The sequence below is a fragment of the Rhagoletis pomonella genome, unplaced genomic scaffold (genome assembly GCF_013731165.1).
Source record: "Rhagoletis pomonella isolate Grant_MI unplaced genomic scaffold, Rhpom_1.0 Rhpom_scaffold_00012, whole genome shotgun sequence".
Taxonomy (NCBI): Eukaryota; Metazoa; Arthropoda; class Insecta; order Diptera; family Tephritidae; genus Rhagoletis; species Rhagoletis pomonella.
The window spans coordinates 14,704,435-14,722,568 of NW_023458566.1; the positions used below are offsets into that span (position 1 = coordinate 14,704,435).

Sequence of the window (18,134 nt, forward strand, 5' to 3'; positions counted from 1 at the left end):
AGGTGTTGTTGCAGCTTAAAAGTCTCTGTTGTTGTATTTGCATTTGCGTTTGCGTTTGCATGCGCCGCACGTGCAACACGCTGTGCACATTTTTCAATTTCAATTTCAGTTTCAAGTTTTTCTCTTTATGGTTCTGTTGTCTGCCTGTTGTTGCCTTTGCTGCTTTAAAAAGTGAGCTTTTTGGTTTTTCGTTTTGCTGTAATTTAAGCGGCGCACGAGAATTGTTGCGTCAAAAACGTTGACAACATGCAACGAATTGGCGGCGTTTTTTTTCGCTCGCGTGCAAACAATGCCCACATGTCACATGCAACAATTTTCCATGTTGCGCGCTCGCTATTTAACTAGTATTTACTTTGAATTGCCGATCCGTTTTTTTGTTTTTTTTTTTTGGTTGAACAATTTTACATTTTTATTAAAAATATGTATGTATATCACAGCATCGCGTAATTGCGCTTTGTGCGCATAAATGCAAATCAAATTTAACTTCTCTTTGTGGCGCAAAACATTTATGAGACCAAGTCAGACGATGTGGCGGGCACGTGTGCAAGCGCGAGCGAGGTAGCCCCTACTCCGCGGGAGACACTGGCGAACTGCAACATCGGTTGCCACAATAGCAATCGGCAGCATTCAATTTCGTTTTAAATATGCGCGAATTAGGCTAAAAGCACCGTTCCAAATGCATCTGGCAGCCAACAAAGTGTTTGTCTGCATTTGTATGTGTATGTGTATGCGTATGCGTATATATGTATGAATCCCTGCATGCCTGCATATCAAAGTTAGCGAAATGGCCAAAATGTTTCAAAATTTGGTGCAAAATCATATCGCGCTGGGATGTTTGTGGTGGCACTTTCCCCCGCACAAATGCGCTTAATTGCTACAAAAGCGCGTAGCGTGTGTGTGTGTGGGCGGTTTTGTTTGTGGTTCTGCGGTTACAATCACATTATTAGGTAATCATGCTTGCAATGCAAATATTCTCACTTGCTGCCAACGCACACACTGCGCTCAGCTGGAGGCATTGTGGAAGAATACAAGTGAGATATCTTAGGGTTGACAGCTAGTTGACAGGGTGTTCAATATGGCGATGACAGTGTGAACAATATGGCAGCAAGCAAAACCGAACGGCCCGAAGCTGCAAAACTACGACCCGAATGAAATAATTCGGGAAAAAATAACGGGAAAAACCAGGGTTCCGAGGTGCTGTTTCGTGACCAGAGTTTTGTGCAGCTCCGAAAAAATATGAAACAGGGTTCTGTGTTTATTGGAATTACAGAAAAGTGTTGCTTTGCAGCATAATTTTTTAATTATAATTTTATTCCAAATAAAGAAAAATTTAATTTTATCGAGTTTCGAAGGAACAAGAAATATCAATAAAAATACTTTTAAACTATGGTTTTTAATAAATTGAGTAAATTTTTTTATTTATTTTGAGACAAAATGTAAGTATACTTATTATTTCAGCATGCTACTGTGGCTGCTTCCGTCACTCGCGCGCACTGCCGTGCGCTGTGATAAATATTATCTGAGAGTTATGATGGTATTCAATAATCCAGTGTCATCTCAAGTCACTAAATTTGAGACAATTCGGGTTTTCAGAGGGAAAAACAGAAGGAAATTGATTATTGTATTTCATTCCTACACGTACTTGAACAAAATGCCAGATCAGTGCTCATAATTGTGAACAAATATTATTTTCATGTTGTTTATTTCCTTTGTTCTGTTATTGAATAAACAATAGGGGTCTTCATCAAAAGTGATAAACTCTTGATAAACTTGATAAAGTGATAAATTTATCATTTTGATAACTGAACTGTAAAACTTTGTATGGAAATCTATTTAACCAAAGTTTATCACTTTATCAAACGACTTTGGTGGATAAATGTATAAATTTAAGTAAAATTCAACCCCTATAGGTTGCCAGGTAGTCGCTTTTGCTACGAGCACATAAAAGCAAATGAACACAATGGACGAGGTAAGAATGAAACGTAACTAGCCATATAAGTTAAATAATCAACAGTTTTATGCGAATATTTACCATGGTGTACCTATTACCAAGGTACCTCTAATAATTAGGTGCTTTAAGAATTAAATAAAAATAAATCATCTCTTCTCCCCTTTTTGACAATGTACGCGCTAATAATATTATTTTACAAACAAGTTTTAGACAAAATGTGTAATATTTGTTGCTAAAAATACAAAAGCTATATGAAAAAATGACTTCTCAATGAAAACTGTCCAAAAAAAATTTAGAGTTTTGTATTTAAAATGAATCGGAATTTGGGGGCCATAAAAATGCGTTTTACTCCAAACTTTGTTTTTCGGATATATTTGTCATTCTTTATTGGCTCAGATATAAATATTGAATGAACTAACATATCTTAAATTTTTACAAAACTACCTTTAGTATGCAACCCTGCCAATATGCAAGGAGATGTAATTTGAAAAATTTAAACGGATTTCTTCAATCAACCTGAGCTGCGGACATCTTGCGAATTTATTTTTAATCATTTAATAGAGCATTTACTAATTTTGATATCTTTTCAGATTTTTCAACAAAATCAGCATCAACGAGGTAAGCATTTAATAAATATCCCAAGTTTCATTGCATATTCTAATTGCTTGTTTGCTATTTTTTATAACAGGAAGATGGTCAACCAGGCTTGTATCGTTGGATGCGGATTAGGGGTACCTCTGTATCCCTTCCCACCAGAGGGAGAGATCGGCCGGTGAGTGTACAATATTAGCTTTGAAATAAGTGTATGTGTGTTTTTTTTTTTTGTTAATACAATTTTGTTGTGCAATTATGCCTGGGGGAACTTCGAAATAGTGCACCCGGAATCAGAAATGGCTGACTTCGAAAGCGTATCAATACAATGCTTGGAAACTGTTTTACTGTGCTATTCAAAATGCAGAGTTGCGACACATCGCAACCTTATGTATTGCATATTTTAAATATTCAATTTAGCAATGGACAATTTTTCTGAATTTTCCATTTTTACGTATGTACGTATTTGTACGTATGCAAAGCAATAGACGTTTTGGAAGTCAGCCAATCTGTTAGTTACTCTTTTACTTAAGTTATAATATTAGTGTTGAGAGCCGTCCTTCTAAATTGCATTAAGATTTTGTATTCAAAAATGCAAATGCAAGTGGTATACTATATCGAAGTCGACCCTGGAGGAATCTTCAATGGTGCATCCTTAACTAGGTAGGAAATTGAAGTCGTGGGGCAATAAGTGTTAAAAATTTTTTATAATCAAACGGACTTGTCCAACAGAGTCACAGCTTTGTTCACATAGCGGTTGTTGGAAACAGCCAAAAGAAATCGAGGCGGATATATATAGGCTTAAATGCTAATAGCACTTTCTTCAAAACTGTTTGCTCGTAAATTTGAAGAAGGTGTAAAATTTTGTAATTCTGTGATGCACTAATTTGCATCATTCTGCTTTTTTTTTACAGAAATGTCGTTTTGGCCTAACGGACCGGAATGGGTATCGTTAAACTTTTTTCAATACATATCCAAATTTTATTTTAATAATCCCGCTTTTCTTGTTGATTTCCTTTCTTATTTCTACATCGCATTAACTTTTAACCAATATATGTATATACTTATACATATCTGTGTTCATATGGAAAAGTAGCTTATGTCGAAAGGCTGGCTTCAGTATGAATCGGCATCCGCAGCATATGATTGCGAATGACTCACTGGCGCTGAGCCGTTGAACAAAGTTTGGCAAATAAACGTGCAAGAAACAGTTCCGATACTAGCAAGTCAATATTCTTATTAAGTCTCATCAAAAAATTCCTTCTCGTTTAAAGAGTAAAGGCAATGCCGCATTATACTAAAGCCAGCCTTTCTAAATAAGCTACTTTTCCATACGAACACAGATATATATATGTATCAATTAACCAATCAATTTATATACAAATTTTATTTTGAATCATCCCGCTTTTTTTTGTTGACTTCCTTTTTTGTTTTTACATCCCACTAACTTTTTAAACTACGGTTTTTGCTTTCCCATGTTACATTCTCATTTGCTTTTAGAGAAAAATTAAAATTTCAACTAATATGCATTTACTTGGAGAAACCCTAATTTTATACTAACTTAATCTCTGATTAATAATGAGTTACATAGTACCTTGCACTTTTTTGCTCACTTATATATGTATGTACATATGAACCCACATAAGTATGTGTATCGCACACGATTTTCAAAGGTGACACAACTCAATATAACAGTTTCGTCATAAAATGTGAAAAACTATTTCGTAGTACATGCTAATCATATGGGCAAGGAAAACTTTACCTTAGGTTTTTTTCATCAAATTATAACAAAAATTTGTTCCATCTTTTGCTGAAAGGTAAATAAATGCTCGGTGTAAATTTTTTTACACATAATATCAAAAATGCCAAATTTTGAGTTGTGTCACTTTGAAGATGGTGTGCGATATGAAGAAGACCATATGTGCATACATTAAATGTAATGCATGATTTTTTATTTTTACTAGGCGGCGTGAATGGTTACGGCTGTTGGGTGTGACTGGCTCGACAGCAAAATTTATTTTCGCATGCCAAAGGCATTTTTCCCACAAGGTGAGAGGGGGAAGGATCCTCTATAGATGGGCAGTTCCGGACATTAATTTAAGAGTATGTTCGCCCCCAGTGACAGTTGATAGGGAAAATTACTTAGGTAGTATTATAGAAGCAGATATTTTAGTTGACCGAAACACACAAGAGTCTGTAATAGAGTTAGGCGTCGAAGATTTTCAACCGGTACTTGCTTCGCCCAAAGAGGCAGAAAGGGCTTCAACCTCAAATATTGTTGAAGATTCCTTAGAAGAGTCCCTTCCACCCGCTTCACATGATGAAGTAAATTCTTCTTTAGGTCACTCTCTTCTTAAAACTTGGGCTAATAGTAGGCAAACACAAACGGATAAATACCTTACTGATGGGACTCCTAGAAAAAGAAAATACCGGAAAGAGTTGGATAGGAAAAATGAGGAGTTAGGATTGCTACGAGAAAAGGTAGCAATCTTAGAAAAAAAGGTTTATAGTTTGGAGGCTTACCCGGATTTGGCTGTTAATAGTCAGAACAGCCAAATCGAAGAGCTATGTGGTAAATTGCCTCCACATCTTGCAATATGCGTGAGGAATTGCCTTAGGAATACCCCCCGAACTCCTAAAGGGTATAGGTTTGATAGGGAGTTGAAAACATTAGCCCTTGCCGTAAAATTCCTGTCACCTATTGCTTTTAGGTACTTAAAGCCCCTTTTCAACTGGCCCTCTCGAAAAACCCTGGAACTATTTGTTCAAGGTTGGCCACGCAACCCTGGATGCAATTACAGCAGCATTAAGGCCCTGGAGCTGAGAAGCCGTGGTTTCACAGATGCGCAGAAATATGTCTCCATCTGTTGCGACGAAATGTCTTTAAAAGTCCATGTACAATATGAGAGGAATAGGGACTCAATTATAGGACTGGAGGACTATGGAGACGAAAATCGTACCTCCAGAGTGGCTTCCAGTGTCTTAACAATTTTCGTCCAAGGCATTGGTGGGGAGTCTTGGACGCATCCCTTAGCGTATTTTTTTGTGCACAAATCGTGCAAAGGAGATGTTTTGAAAAAATATATTTTCGAAGCCATAGGTCAGCTCCAGGGTATTGGACTATATCCCTGCCAAATGGTAACCGATCAAGGGTCGAATTTCGTTAGTTTTTCGAAAATTGTAGGAGTTTCCAGAGAACGACCCTTCTTCGAAGTTAATGGCCAGGAAATCGTATATTTTTTCGACTCTCCGCATCTCCTCAAAAGTACTAGAAACTGTTTAGAAAACAAGAAAAATAAAGTAACTTTTCAAGGCCGCCCTGTAGATTGGATGGATATTGTGCATCTCTATGAACAAGGGTCTCAATATGATATTTCCTGTACCCATAAACTTACCTCGGCACATATTAGACCTAAAACCTTTGATAAAATGAGCGTGCATTTAGCATCGCAGGTCTTTAGTAACTCTGTGGCAAGCGCAATGTTTGCTATCTATAGCTCGGGGCTTTTAAATAGTTCAAGATCCCCTTCCTTTTTTAACACTGCCGAATTTGTCCTTTTCTTTGACAAATTATTTAATATTTTTAATAGTATATACTTTGGGGATGTAGGAAATTTCAAACAACCCTTTCAAGCTACTGTAGACCAACTTACTTTTCTTGACGAAGCCGAACAGTTTTTGAATTCCATTAAAGTTTACGACGACTTAGGTCGCGATATTACCAATACGTATAGTTTTATTAAAGGTTGGGTCCTAAATATTAGTAGTTTACGTCGTTTGTGGCGATTCTTGTCACATAACGAATTCACTTTTTTATTGACACGTAAATTATGCCAAGACAAAATAGAAAATTTTTTTGGTCATATTCGTAGAGGGGGGTCCTTTGATGTGAGAATAACGCCGCAGCGTTTCTCATATCTCTTTAGGCAAGCCTGGGGTATAGGGTATATTAGATGCGTAGATAAAGGGAACTGTGAACTCTTGCCTGAAGATAAGTGGGAATCATTTTCTAATAGCACCCTTATTACAGCTTGTGACGATGTTTTAGTCAGAGATACTTCCTGGCAAATATTTCAAGGCCTACCCCGGCCTAGTTTAAGCTCATTTCAAGATGTCCAAATCGATATTTCGGTTGATATTGATGAAAGTAGTTTTCTTCATCGAAGCGCTTTTGTTTACTTTTGCGGCTACATGTATTTTAAATATTTCAAGCATCATAATTGCTTAATGCCATTACCAAGATTTGAAGATGGAATTACTGAAAAAGATTTCTTCTTCACTATGGAGAAGCAATTTAGTAATAGCCATCTTGTTAGTCCTCCCAATGAATTTGTTGAGTTTATGTCCAAAATCGAAAAAATCTACACAGATAATTTCGATTCAAATTGTCATAGAATTGGGTTTTCCCAAATCTTATTTGAGAAAATGATAGACGTAGAGCCATACTATTGTTGCGAAAATTGCAACCCCGATGTTTTAAAATGTATTTTCATAAGAATAAGAACTTATTTTCTGGTTAACAGTTTCAATAAGAAAGCGAACCAACCAAATTTTAAAAACATTAAGTTTTTGTGTGTAACACACCAATAGAGTTCGCTTTCAGTCTAAGTGTCTGTCTGCAAAGTCCGAATCCGTCTGAAAAATAGGGTTTTATCGATTTGGGTGTCTTGAAATGAGCTGCCCATGTAGTTAGCTTCCGTGCCCATTTCCTTGTTCTTTAATTTGTACACTTCTATGGGCGTAAGACCTTTCTTTTTTCTCATTTACATTTCAAATTAGTCTGGGTGTCTGTCTGGGTTCAGTCTGGGTGTCTGTCTGCAAAGTTCGAATCCTTGTTCCCATTTCCTTGCTCATTGATTTGCACATTTCTTATCTTTTCTACAGGCGTAAGACCTTTCTTTTTATATTCATATTTTTATATTCATATTTATATTTTCATATGCTTGTTTTCTTTGCAGCTTTCTAGTATTTTTTTTTAGTGCAGGCCCTATATCCCCACCACATCTATTTTTATTATTATTTACTTTGTTTGTTAGCCTGTCACTGGGGGCGGTTTTGTAAATACTATGTAAATACTTTGTAAAATATGTACCTGTAAAATTCCGTACCTGAATTGTAATACAAGTATTATTTTGTTTATTTTTGTTACAAGCAGTATTATTTAGTCTTATTTTTGGTTATGTATTTGTATACTTATTTACATATGTACATCATTACCTTAACAAAGAAAATCCTCAACTAATTTTCCAGCTTTCAAAAAGTATTACTTTTGTACACATTAAATCGCTAAACAGATTAGCATTTAATTATATTTTAACTACATATGTATATATTTTTTTTTGTTAAGGTAATGATATTTATTTTATATGGGTGAAAATAGGCCTCCTGGGGAACCGAACACCTTAAAAAAATCGGTAACGCGCCTGTATTGCTACCTCAGCGGTGGTGTGGAAGAGCAATAAGAATTTAAATAAATATATTTTTATCAGAAAATACAAATGACTCGTTTTATTTTAAATAAAGTGTAATAGGTTAATAATAATACAAGTAATAATTTAATACAATGTAAATTGTTAACGTACATAGTTTAAAATACAAACAGAAATACATAAGTATGTACACATCACATTTAATAAATTACAAACAATGCATTTTCTATGAAGAGTCATCAGCAGCCTTCCAAGCAGTTAAGCGCGAACGAAATCTTAAGATAAACAAAAATGAATATTAAAAATATTTGCTTGGTGTTCTCTGGCCATCGCTGTTGTTACTTTTGTTTGGCATGTGTAGAAACGAGGTACTGCTGTTGCTTATGTTACTGACAATGTGGTGTGGTAAAGTTGCTTGGAGATGGTTCTCTTGTAGTATATTGGCTATCAAGCACCAGAAAATTTCCATCACGCATTCCATATGCCACGGATTGTCGTGGATCAATTAAAATACCTTCATCACAGCTTTTTGGTACTCCAGCAACTGGTGTGTCTATGGCGGAGTTATGTGGAGCAGTTGCATGACTAAAATCAATTTCGACTCTTTGAGAACTGGCTTGTTTGTTGCGAGCGCTATTGGCATCAAACGTACGCAAATTAGATTTCCAAACGAGCAACTGTTGAATACAGGAAAAAATTTATATTATATAATTTTTTTACATACAAAGCAGAAATTACCTGTCGATCCTCGCCCGCGGAAGCAAAATGTCTACCATGTGGAGAGAAAGCGACAGCGCAAACTTAGTAGCCAGTTAGTGTATAATTTTCCCGTCCATTTTGACCTGGTTCCGCTAAAGTGCCCTACTACCGTGTATAAATTGGCCGACCTTCTAATAAATCAAGCAATCTTATTGTATCGTCATCGCCGCCAGTCACCAAGAAATTTCCACTTGGGTGAAATGCAACATCATTCTCCGGCGACGAATGCACTGTATTAGCTCGCCTTCAGCTTTGTCAAATATCTTAACGCGGTTACAACTTAATGCTAAAGCCACCAGATTGCCATCTGGATGCCATGCCAGCTGCCGTCCCATACCTCTTCCCCCGGTGAACGTTCGCATACATTCGCCTGAAAATGTATCGCAAATTCTTAACTTGTCGCCGCACGATGAAATGAACTTACCATTAGGGCTGAATTTTGCTCCGCGCACCCATTTTTGTGTATTTTGAATTAGTATTTTGATGGCTGTTCGCCATTTTTCCAGTCTGCAAACGAATAAGCTGACGAAGATGCAAACAAATTCAACCACATTGTTGCATTCTACCGTACTTTTTAAAATTTTTAAAATCTTAAAACATATGTGAAAAACTTTTATAATCTGAATATTTCTAATGTCGAAATCAAAACGAAATTTACTAAATAGCATTTTTAAAAAACAATCATCTAATATTTTTCAAGTTTTTGGGCATATATTTTACAATTTGAACCACAAATACTACTAAGTTGTATAAGACTATTTAATGCAACTCAGGTCAAAAAAGAGCAGTTTAGACCAAAATAAGCAGCTCTAAAAAACAGATGATCGCAGCTGTGGCCCAGGATGACGTCTATTGCTAAGATATCTCACTTGTATTTGTACACAATGGCTGGAGTCGACGTACAGTAGTCGGTCGGTCGGTCGGTCGATCGGTCGTTTGGTTGGTTGGCTAGTTGCCGGCCAGTGGGCCACTTGAGGGGTTTCGCATAATGAAATGGTATTTCGTTTCTGGTTTGCTTGCCGGCTTAAATTTTTATTGTGTGAAGTGCTACTTTACGGTGAAATTTTATGCAGCAAATTGAGCGTTGGATTGGCATTTTGATTGAGCTATAAAATTAATAAAGTTTTTTATTGTTTTAAACTGGAATTTTTCCACATAAATACTAAGTTATGCGAAAAACAATACAAAAGTCGTTTTTAATTTTTATTGAAAAAAATTTCTGTTTTAAGTCCGCTTTGTCAGTCTTTTAATTTCGTCGAGTAATTCCTGGACATTTGATCTTTACGAAGACCACTTTTAGGGCTTTTTTTTTGTTTTTTTTTTTTAAGTTAATTTAATCATATCGGCGCATCTTTTTAATGTGCAATGAACAAAAACTGAGATTTCAAATAGTAATTTTCAATTTTTTTTTTTTGTTTTTTTTTTACAGAAATATGTATTTTCTAGGGCTTCGGAGCGGAGCGGAACAAAGGAGCAAAGGATTTTGGCTGGAACAAAGAGCGAAAAACCCACTTGCTCCTTCGCTCCTTAAAGAAAATTAAATTTACTTAATTTTTATTTTTGCCACTGAAAACAACCATGTTAAATACATTTTTATTATACTTTTTTTTTACTTGACAATATTTTTCAATTTCAAATTTTTTCAATATTTCAAAAATTTTCAATATGGCGCTTAAAAAGCCTAAGCGCAATGTGTTTACCAAATTCAGTTGAGATCGGTCGAGAAGTTTTTGAGATACACATATATGTATGTATGATATAAGTGGGCGGTTCCACCCTCATATTCCTAAAATTTCTTGAAAAACCACTTTTTTGCTAAAGAACAATCGGTATATATCAATTATGAATAAATATTGGTGAATTCCTTAGCCACACACAGCTAATAAAATCTGAATTTCCAGTACATACACACATATAAATTCAAGGCCGTATTTAAGAAAAGTCGCCTAACTTCGACAATTTTTAAGCGATTGCAATAAATGAGCTATCAGTTTATTTGAAAACGGATTTAATTTTAGATAGTACTCCATATTTTGAAATTGTAGCAATTATCGATGGTCAAAATTTAGAAAATTAAGAGAAAAAGGGTATCTTTTTAATTTACCCTATAAAACATCCTAACAAGCCTAGTATATATATATATATATATATTTTTATATACCTCTTCTCAGATCATATTCGATCTTTGAAATCGAATCAAAAATAGCCATTCAAAAACGCATAAATCTACAAAATCCTATATTCTGACCTAAATCGACAGGTCGACACCTCTAAATGACCTTTAAAGAATCTACAAAAATAGGCAATAATATTTCTCATAAAAAATAAATAATAATACATGAATAATATTAGCCATGTGAAAAATAATAGGGACACGACAATTTTTACCAGTTTGGTTTAATAATTATTTTTTTTTTTTATAAAAATGCAGCTCATTATTTAACAAAATCCTTAAAGGTGCAAATTTCAAACTTTATAGAAAAATTCAACAACTTTTTACAACAGCAATAAAATAAAATTTTAATTTAATGAAGTGCAAGATTCATGTGGCGTTAATTTTTCATAATTTTTTTTTAGATTTTCTTGCATTTTTTATGTTTTCATATTGATAAATCTGAGTTAAAGTTACCTCTGTAGTGGTACATAGTGGCTTCTTCAATCGAAAGTCAGATTGCTTTTTTTCGGAATAAAATTTGAAGCTTGATTTTTAAAAGAGGGCTATTTAAGGAATATTTTATTTCTACCCAAAAATGTCGCTTTTTGATTGCCCCTTTCTCTTTTCGTGTTCCGATTCTAAATTAAAGGCAAAGGGTGAGAAAATTTTGTGTTCGTTTCTTAAAATGTCACACTCTTGTAAGGCAAAAGCAAGAAAAAGGCACATTCTCTGTCCTGTGAAGCTTTGTCAAGGGAGATGGTTGCGCTGAAAATCAGATGGTTGTTTAAAATGACAATATTATGAAATGCGTGAACTAGACAAGGGTAAGAAGGCAAAAACATGTCCTTTCACAGGGTTGAGTGTAATATCAAACACATTCTGCACTGGGGGAAGGCAATTTTTTTTGGAAGAAACGAAATCACCATTAGTGTCTTTGAAATATTTATTTCATATCGACCTTGCCGTGAAAGTTCTTCGATCAAAAAGGATGATTTTTTTTTTTTCATATAATATTATACAAGGCGTCTAAAATTCTTGTTAGTCCTTGATAACGGATATATCAGAGTCCTCAAAGTCAATCAGCACAAACAAACGTATGTTTATATATTCGCAACTTCAAAAAATCGCTGCGTCTGCCTCAGAGGTTTAGAAAGAAAAAATTTTAATTAAAAAATTTTTTTTTCGGATTAGTAGTTAAGCAGCTATTCACTGATCTAATATTTTCTCCAAAATTTCCAAAAACAATTATATTTCGGTATAAACATGAAGATGAAGAAACTCTTTAAAAAAATTTCTGAGTGCTCAGAATTTATGAGTCTAAAATTAGTGTTTCGTTCTTCTGAGACCACTCAATCAGACTGACTCACTCGGTCTCTTTTGATATCATAAATTCCTAGTTGAACAAAAGTAACAAAGTTCACGTAGAAGTAAAAGTTTTTTTTTATAATCAATATTTGCTTAGACGACACAAATATGACTCCTAACTTGGAAATATGCTCTTTTATGACACTTTTTTGAGCTCACAATAAGGGTTTCCACTCAGAATTCTGAGACTTTTTTCGCTCTAAAATGAGTCAGAATACCCTTAGCACTTAAGTAGAAATACCTACAAACGTTTTTCATACCAATTTGAGATTTAAAATTTTTGTAAAAGTTTGAACGTTTAATGAAATCATAACTTAGTATGGAGGTTTTGAACTATTTTGAACAGTAAATTTTAGCTTGGCACCACTGTGGTGCAGCCGAGAATTATAACATTAGGCGTTATTAGGTAATATTAGGATTATTAAATTTAATTTTATCAAAGTTGAACTATATGTATTAAAAAAAAAAATTTTAAATAGGAGGTGTGAATTTCTGTGTTAAATTTCAATTGCCAACATTTAAAAATCCGCTCTAAAACGAAATCTCATAAACAAAATTTTTGAGGAGTAAAGTTCTAAGCATATCATTATTTAAATAAAGCACTTGTCAAAGTCACAGAGTAACGCAGTGGTCAGGTAGTCAACCAGCCGCGTTCCGTGTGAGCCAATTGGACAAAGGAATTTTCAATTCGCAGCAACACAATTCCACATAAATCACACGCTCTCACCTCAACTTGTCGTAATCAAGTAAAACAACATTAATACAACTACAAATATGTACTAGCAAATACCAAATACGTGAGACGGGGAAAAATAAAAAATCAACCAAATAAAAATAAAATAACTAACTGAACTGAACTGAAAACTGAAGAGTATAGCCGAACACAGAATGAAAAGTCAAAACAATTTGCATGCAGAATGGCGCTTCCCATTGGATTTGCTGTGCTGCATAAAGATGAGTGAACAACAAGTAACAACAAACAACAAAAACAACTGGCGCTTTAGCAGCAGCATATCAAACCAAAGCACAGCCAGTGGTGGCAACTGCAACGGCAACGGCAACGGCAGCGGCAGCAGAAGTGTGGCAAGTGGGCTGATGAAGGCACGAATATAAATTTAAACATTAATGTGTACGTATGTACACATACGAAATGTACTCTTGTGTACGAGTTGTTGTACTAAATGCCATGTATGGAATCGTACAGGTTGCTGCTGCTGCAACATGCAGTTAAGCCTTTACTATTTTCCATTGTTTTTGTTATTGCATTTGTTTCTGTTTTAGTATTTATACAATTTGTGTTACATACATACATACATATGTACATATATGTATGTTTATGTTGGCTCTATGCGAGCCGCTTGTGCCGTTTGTATTATTTTTAAGCGCTGATCGATTAAGACCTGACCTGTTTACGTACCTGTAGGTCTAACGGATGTTGATTACTTTTATGGCCGCCGCAACGTAATGAACTATTTTTATTTACTACATATTCACTGTTGATTATTTTTGTTCTTTTTTTTTATTACTCGCGTATTTTTATTTATGCACTGCTATGGAGAAATGTGAATAGCTGCATACATATATGGCTTTACAGAATTGTGTGTAAGAGCTGAAAAAAGGGTGTAGTTGTTTTGTTGTTTACATACTTATGCAGGGCAGGTTATTAAAAGATGCTCACTTGATTGGGGTCAATGAGAATTAGGCCTGCTGGGCATTGATATTTACTTTGCATTCTCTTTACTTAACATCAGATAATATCATTTGTGAAAAATGGCTTATATTTTGGAGAGTATATTTTTTAATAGAAAGATGTTTGTTTGGAGTTTTACCCCTAATAGATACATATGTAGATTGCTTAGACTGTACCACTTTAGAAAAAAAGGTCGCCCTGATTCTAAAGCCTTTTTTAAATTTCTAACAAAAAATTTAAGTAACTAACAAAAGTTAAATGATTTTTGGTGAGCTTTAATTTACTGACATTACAAAAAAAAATGTTTCTTCTCGAGACAAGAACATCGATATGTATGTACACTGGCGGCAGACATAATATACTCGCCTTACTTTCGAGAGTTTTGTCTATATTTCTTTGGTTTATTTTATTTTTAATATTTTTTTAGAAAAGCCTAGGTAATTATACAACAAACATCATAAAAATCCCCTTTTCAAACTTTGTACAAAAATTATAAAATTTCGAAAAATGTTTACCAAAAACAAATTTTCGAGCACACATTGTATGGGAAAAATACGTGACACCATTAACAATTTTTTTTAATCAACGGTATTTTGTAGCCAATTGAAACTTGCACTTTATTATACAAAAATTGAATGGGCTACAAAACTGCAAACCAAATTTTTTTCTAAAAATTTTAATACAAATTTTGAAAATTTGGTGAAAATTTATCGAATTTTTATAATTTTTATACCAATTTTGAAAAGCAGACTTTTACGGTGGTTGTTGCACAACTACCTAAGCTTTTATAAAAAAAATATTAACAGAAAATAAACTAAAGAAATATAATAAAAACTCCACACAACTTCAAAGTAACACGAGCGAGTCTATTATTTCGTCCGCCAGTGTATATCATACTTTAAGATCCGCAAATACCGAAGATATGGCGAACAATTTAAAAGATGACCCCTATGTTCAGAAAAAATAATTTTTTTTTCGGAGTTGCCTTGCAAAAATACTTAAGAATCGCGGGTGGTAAGGCCTAATGTACCTAGATATGGTTTTCTGAGGTGCATGCACTCATTCTTCCCTGGACAATTACTTGCAATTCGGCTTCGAACAAGTCGAAATTAGGCGCAGTCGAGATCGAGGAATCGGTAAAGCAGACACGTCTTTTGTTCGTAAAACTACGTAATTCTACAAAGGTTCTCCAACTGAGGCTGCTCAGACATAGCTTAAAAGAGTTTAGTATCATAGCAGCATAGATTATGCCGGGGGTGCCCAACTCACAGCCTCTTTGAACTCACTAGATTAAGTTAACTTGGCTGAGACCCCAGGTGATCCCTCACATAGAACACAACTGATGCTTTGCTCCACCAAAACTTAGTATTATTTTGTAATCCCAATCCCAATGAGAGTAAAATCGTATAACCAAGAAAAGCCAGTCGCAACCACCAGAACTATAAGTATTACCGCAGAAAGTGCTGAAGCACACCCTTGGCATGGCCTGCGTTGCATATCTGCACCAGCTCTAATCTTGCTACTTTGAGATGGCGTGAGAAAGTGTTCCCTAAGTATCTGCAAGCATAGAGTTGATGGTTTTTGCAATGTAAGATCGAAGCATGATTTTATCAGTCCTGCTTTAGGATTAATCAGGTAGCCACACAGCCTGCACAGAGTTCATTTCTTTTTGTTCTTCTGTGCCGTATACTTGGCGTGCCACTGCCTTAATGACAGCCACTGGGAAGGAATATGTTCACACAAAAATTAGGCTTGATGAGTTCATTTAATGACTCTAACATAGATACTGGCACTCCCTTAGCTACTTTTGAACCATCTGTGTGAGCAAACATACTATGTGATTCGAATGAATATTTTTCTATTAAATCTTACACAAGGTCCTTTTAAAATTGTTTTAGGAATGACGTTGTCTGAATAGTCCATTTATATTACTGTTACCAGTGGAATGCTGAAAATCACTATTCTAATTTTCATCGCCAAAAACTTCCAAAATAAAATAGCAGGCGCGCCTAACAACATGCAACATCTAATTATATGCCCCACATACTGCCAGATTTGGCTGATTACACATTGCATCTTTTTACCTTTTCATGTTGTATACTTTTAGGACTCATTGCTTTTTATATAGAGAATTTTGGCGTCGAAAATTGAATTATAGTCAGAATTGCACTGCTGCCGTGCGAATACAGCGACCTCAAAACTATGTCCCGAAAATTTCACCATATTTTAAATTTTTTGTGCATTAAAAAAAAATAAATTATTTACGGCATAGTTTTAGGCGTAGTGCAGGATTAGAGGATCACTTAATGTTAACTGATTAGACTCGAGAGAGGATTGGCTGAGAATCTGTGTTTAAGTTATAAAAAGCGGATTGTAAGCAGGTCGTTTTTTTTCTATTTACAAACACTGGTAGAGTTTCTTATCATGTGCTATTTTTCTTTAATTTTATTTTTGGCTCGGAAGCGCCAGTAGGGGTGCATATCTATGCGTATGTGGCAGTATTTCACGAGCAAATGAGCGTAGTTGGAAATATGTCGAACTTGTCACTTTCAATTAATATTTTTATTTACTATTTCAGAATTGTATTGTATTGTCGCATATTTTTTGGCGACATTTGGGTCCATATAAAACCCGTTAAAAGCATTTGCAGCGGGATACTTTACATTTCAATCGAAACTGATAGTGGGTACTAACTACAAACCACGAATGATTTATTATTAAAATAAAAATAAAAATGTATTCATAATTTTTCTATATTCTATATTTGAATGACGAATAAATTTTCATTCATCATCGAGAAACTTTAAATAACGATTAAATGTTTACTCATCATTCAAGTAATTTTAGAAAAGAAAATGTATTATTTTTTTATTCAATTATTCATTTTCCTGATTTCGGCAGCTTTTTCGACTCAGTAAAAGAGTAGAATATTTACTGAACCTATACTTAGTCTCAGGGATATCTACATGACTTCAAATACTGGATGCGCCCTCTCAACACAGTTTTCTTTAGCAAACTCTGGAAAAAGAAATCCTTAATGACTGCATCTTTTTTACGTAAGATTGAGCTAATTGCTGAGCGAATTGACCCCATAATTTTTAACAGTTCCTTGGTCCTTGATTTTACTGAGGAGAATCCGATTATGATCCTGAAAAGTGTACTACTAGCTTTATTTCCTTTTCCGAACTACATACATACTTACTTATACTAAGCGCCAATATTCATTTTCGCTTACTACACTGTATGTAGTTAGGCATTTTATACATAGTACATATTTACATATATACATATGTATGTACTTAAGAAGCTGAATAACTACTGGCTTATGAATAGTTCTTTAGCTGCCATTGACAATTGTTAGGGTGGTAATAGTGGCAGTGGTAGTGACAGTGGGTGTGGACGATCAGTTCATATTGCTGCATGAATGATTGACTGATTTGAATGGCTCTGCTGACTGTTAGCGCACTTAGCCAAGTAAAATTGGGTGTGTACGGACATGCGATGCAACAATATACATATAAACTCGCAGTGCAGTGTGCAAAGGGAAACAGCAACAGTAGAAGGTATCGCAGCGGATGGGCTGGGCGAAACGTGCAACGGAGACAGCCAGGTAGGGCAACTGACATAAAGGCGCACAAACTGGCTGCGCTTGGTTGACTGAGCTCAACTCAGCTCCCCAACAATTCAACTGGATTTGATTTTGACGACGGCACGGCATACACACACAGACAACAATTGGAGAATGAATTATAAAATCACATTTTTGAAGGGTTGCTCGGTTATGTGTTTGTCAATGTGCAGACAAAAACGAATAATAATTACATTAGAACTTTTGTAGACACATAAATTTGTATGCATGCAAGTTTCGAAATTCATAGGTATGCATACATACATACGTATGTATCTACGTGTACGCTTCGATTGCATAACGCCATTGAAATGCGTAGGACGGAAGGGCTTGCTGCTGCGGTTAATGACAACCAACCAAACAAACAATTGTTGCTACAAAGCAGCCACATTTTTTTAATTTTTACTTAATGTGGTTTTGTTGTTCAAAAAAAAATTTTGATTGTTTTCCTGTATGTTCTCATTCCCATGCATATGTAGGTTTTTTTTTTTTGTAATTCCCTGTATTTTGATTGATTTGTAAAAAAAAAAAGTTTGTGGTTGTGCATTTTATATTTGCGCCTGTCT

The 18,134-nt window shown here is 34.9% G+C and overlaps 1 protein-coding gene and 2 long non-coding RNA genes across 4 annotated transcripts in view; 2 read left to right on the plus strand and 1 right to left on the minus strand.

Moving 5' to 3' along the window:
* LOC118747910 (serine/threonine-protein kinase NLK2) overlaps positions 1-18,134 on the plus strand; it is a 337,056-nt gene that overhangs the window by 286,802 nt on the left and 32,120 nt on the right. The gene's annotated exons all lie outside the window — the stretch shown is intronic.
* LOC118747912 lies at positions 2,386-4,670 on the plus strand. Its single transcript, XR_004993998.1, has 4 exons — positions 2,386-2,569; positions 2,640-2,723; positions 3,457-3,488; positions 4,507-4,670. It is a non-coding gene; the product is annotated as an uncharacterized LOC118747912 (long non-coding RNA).
* Positions 7,907-9,257, minus strand: LOC118747911. The gene is made up of 4 exons (XR_004993997.1): positions 9,155-9,257; positions 8,710-9,100; positions 8,314-8,648; positions 7,907-8,246 (listed from the first exon to the last, which is right to left on the minus strand). It is a non-coding gene; the product is annotated as an uncharacterized LOC118747911 (long non-coding RNA).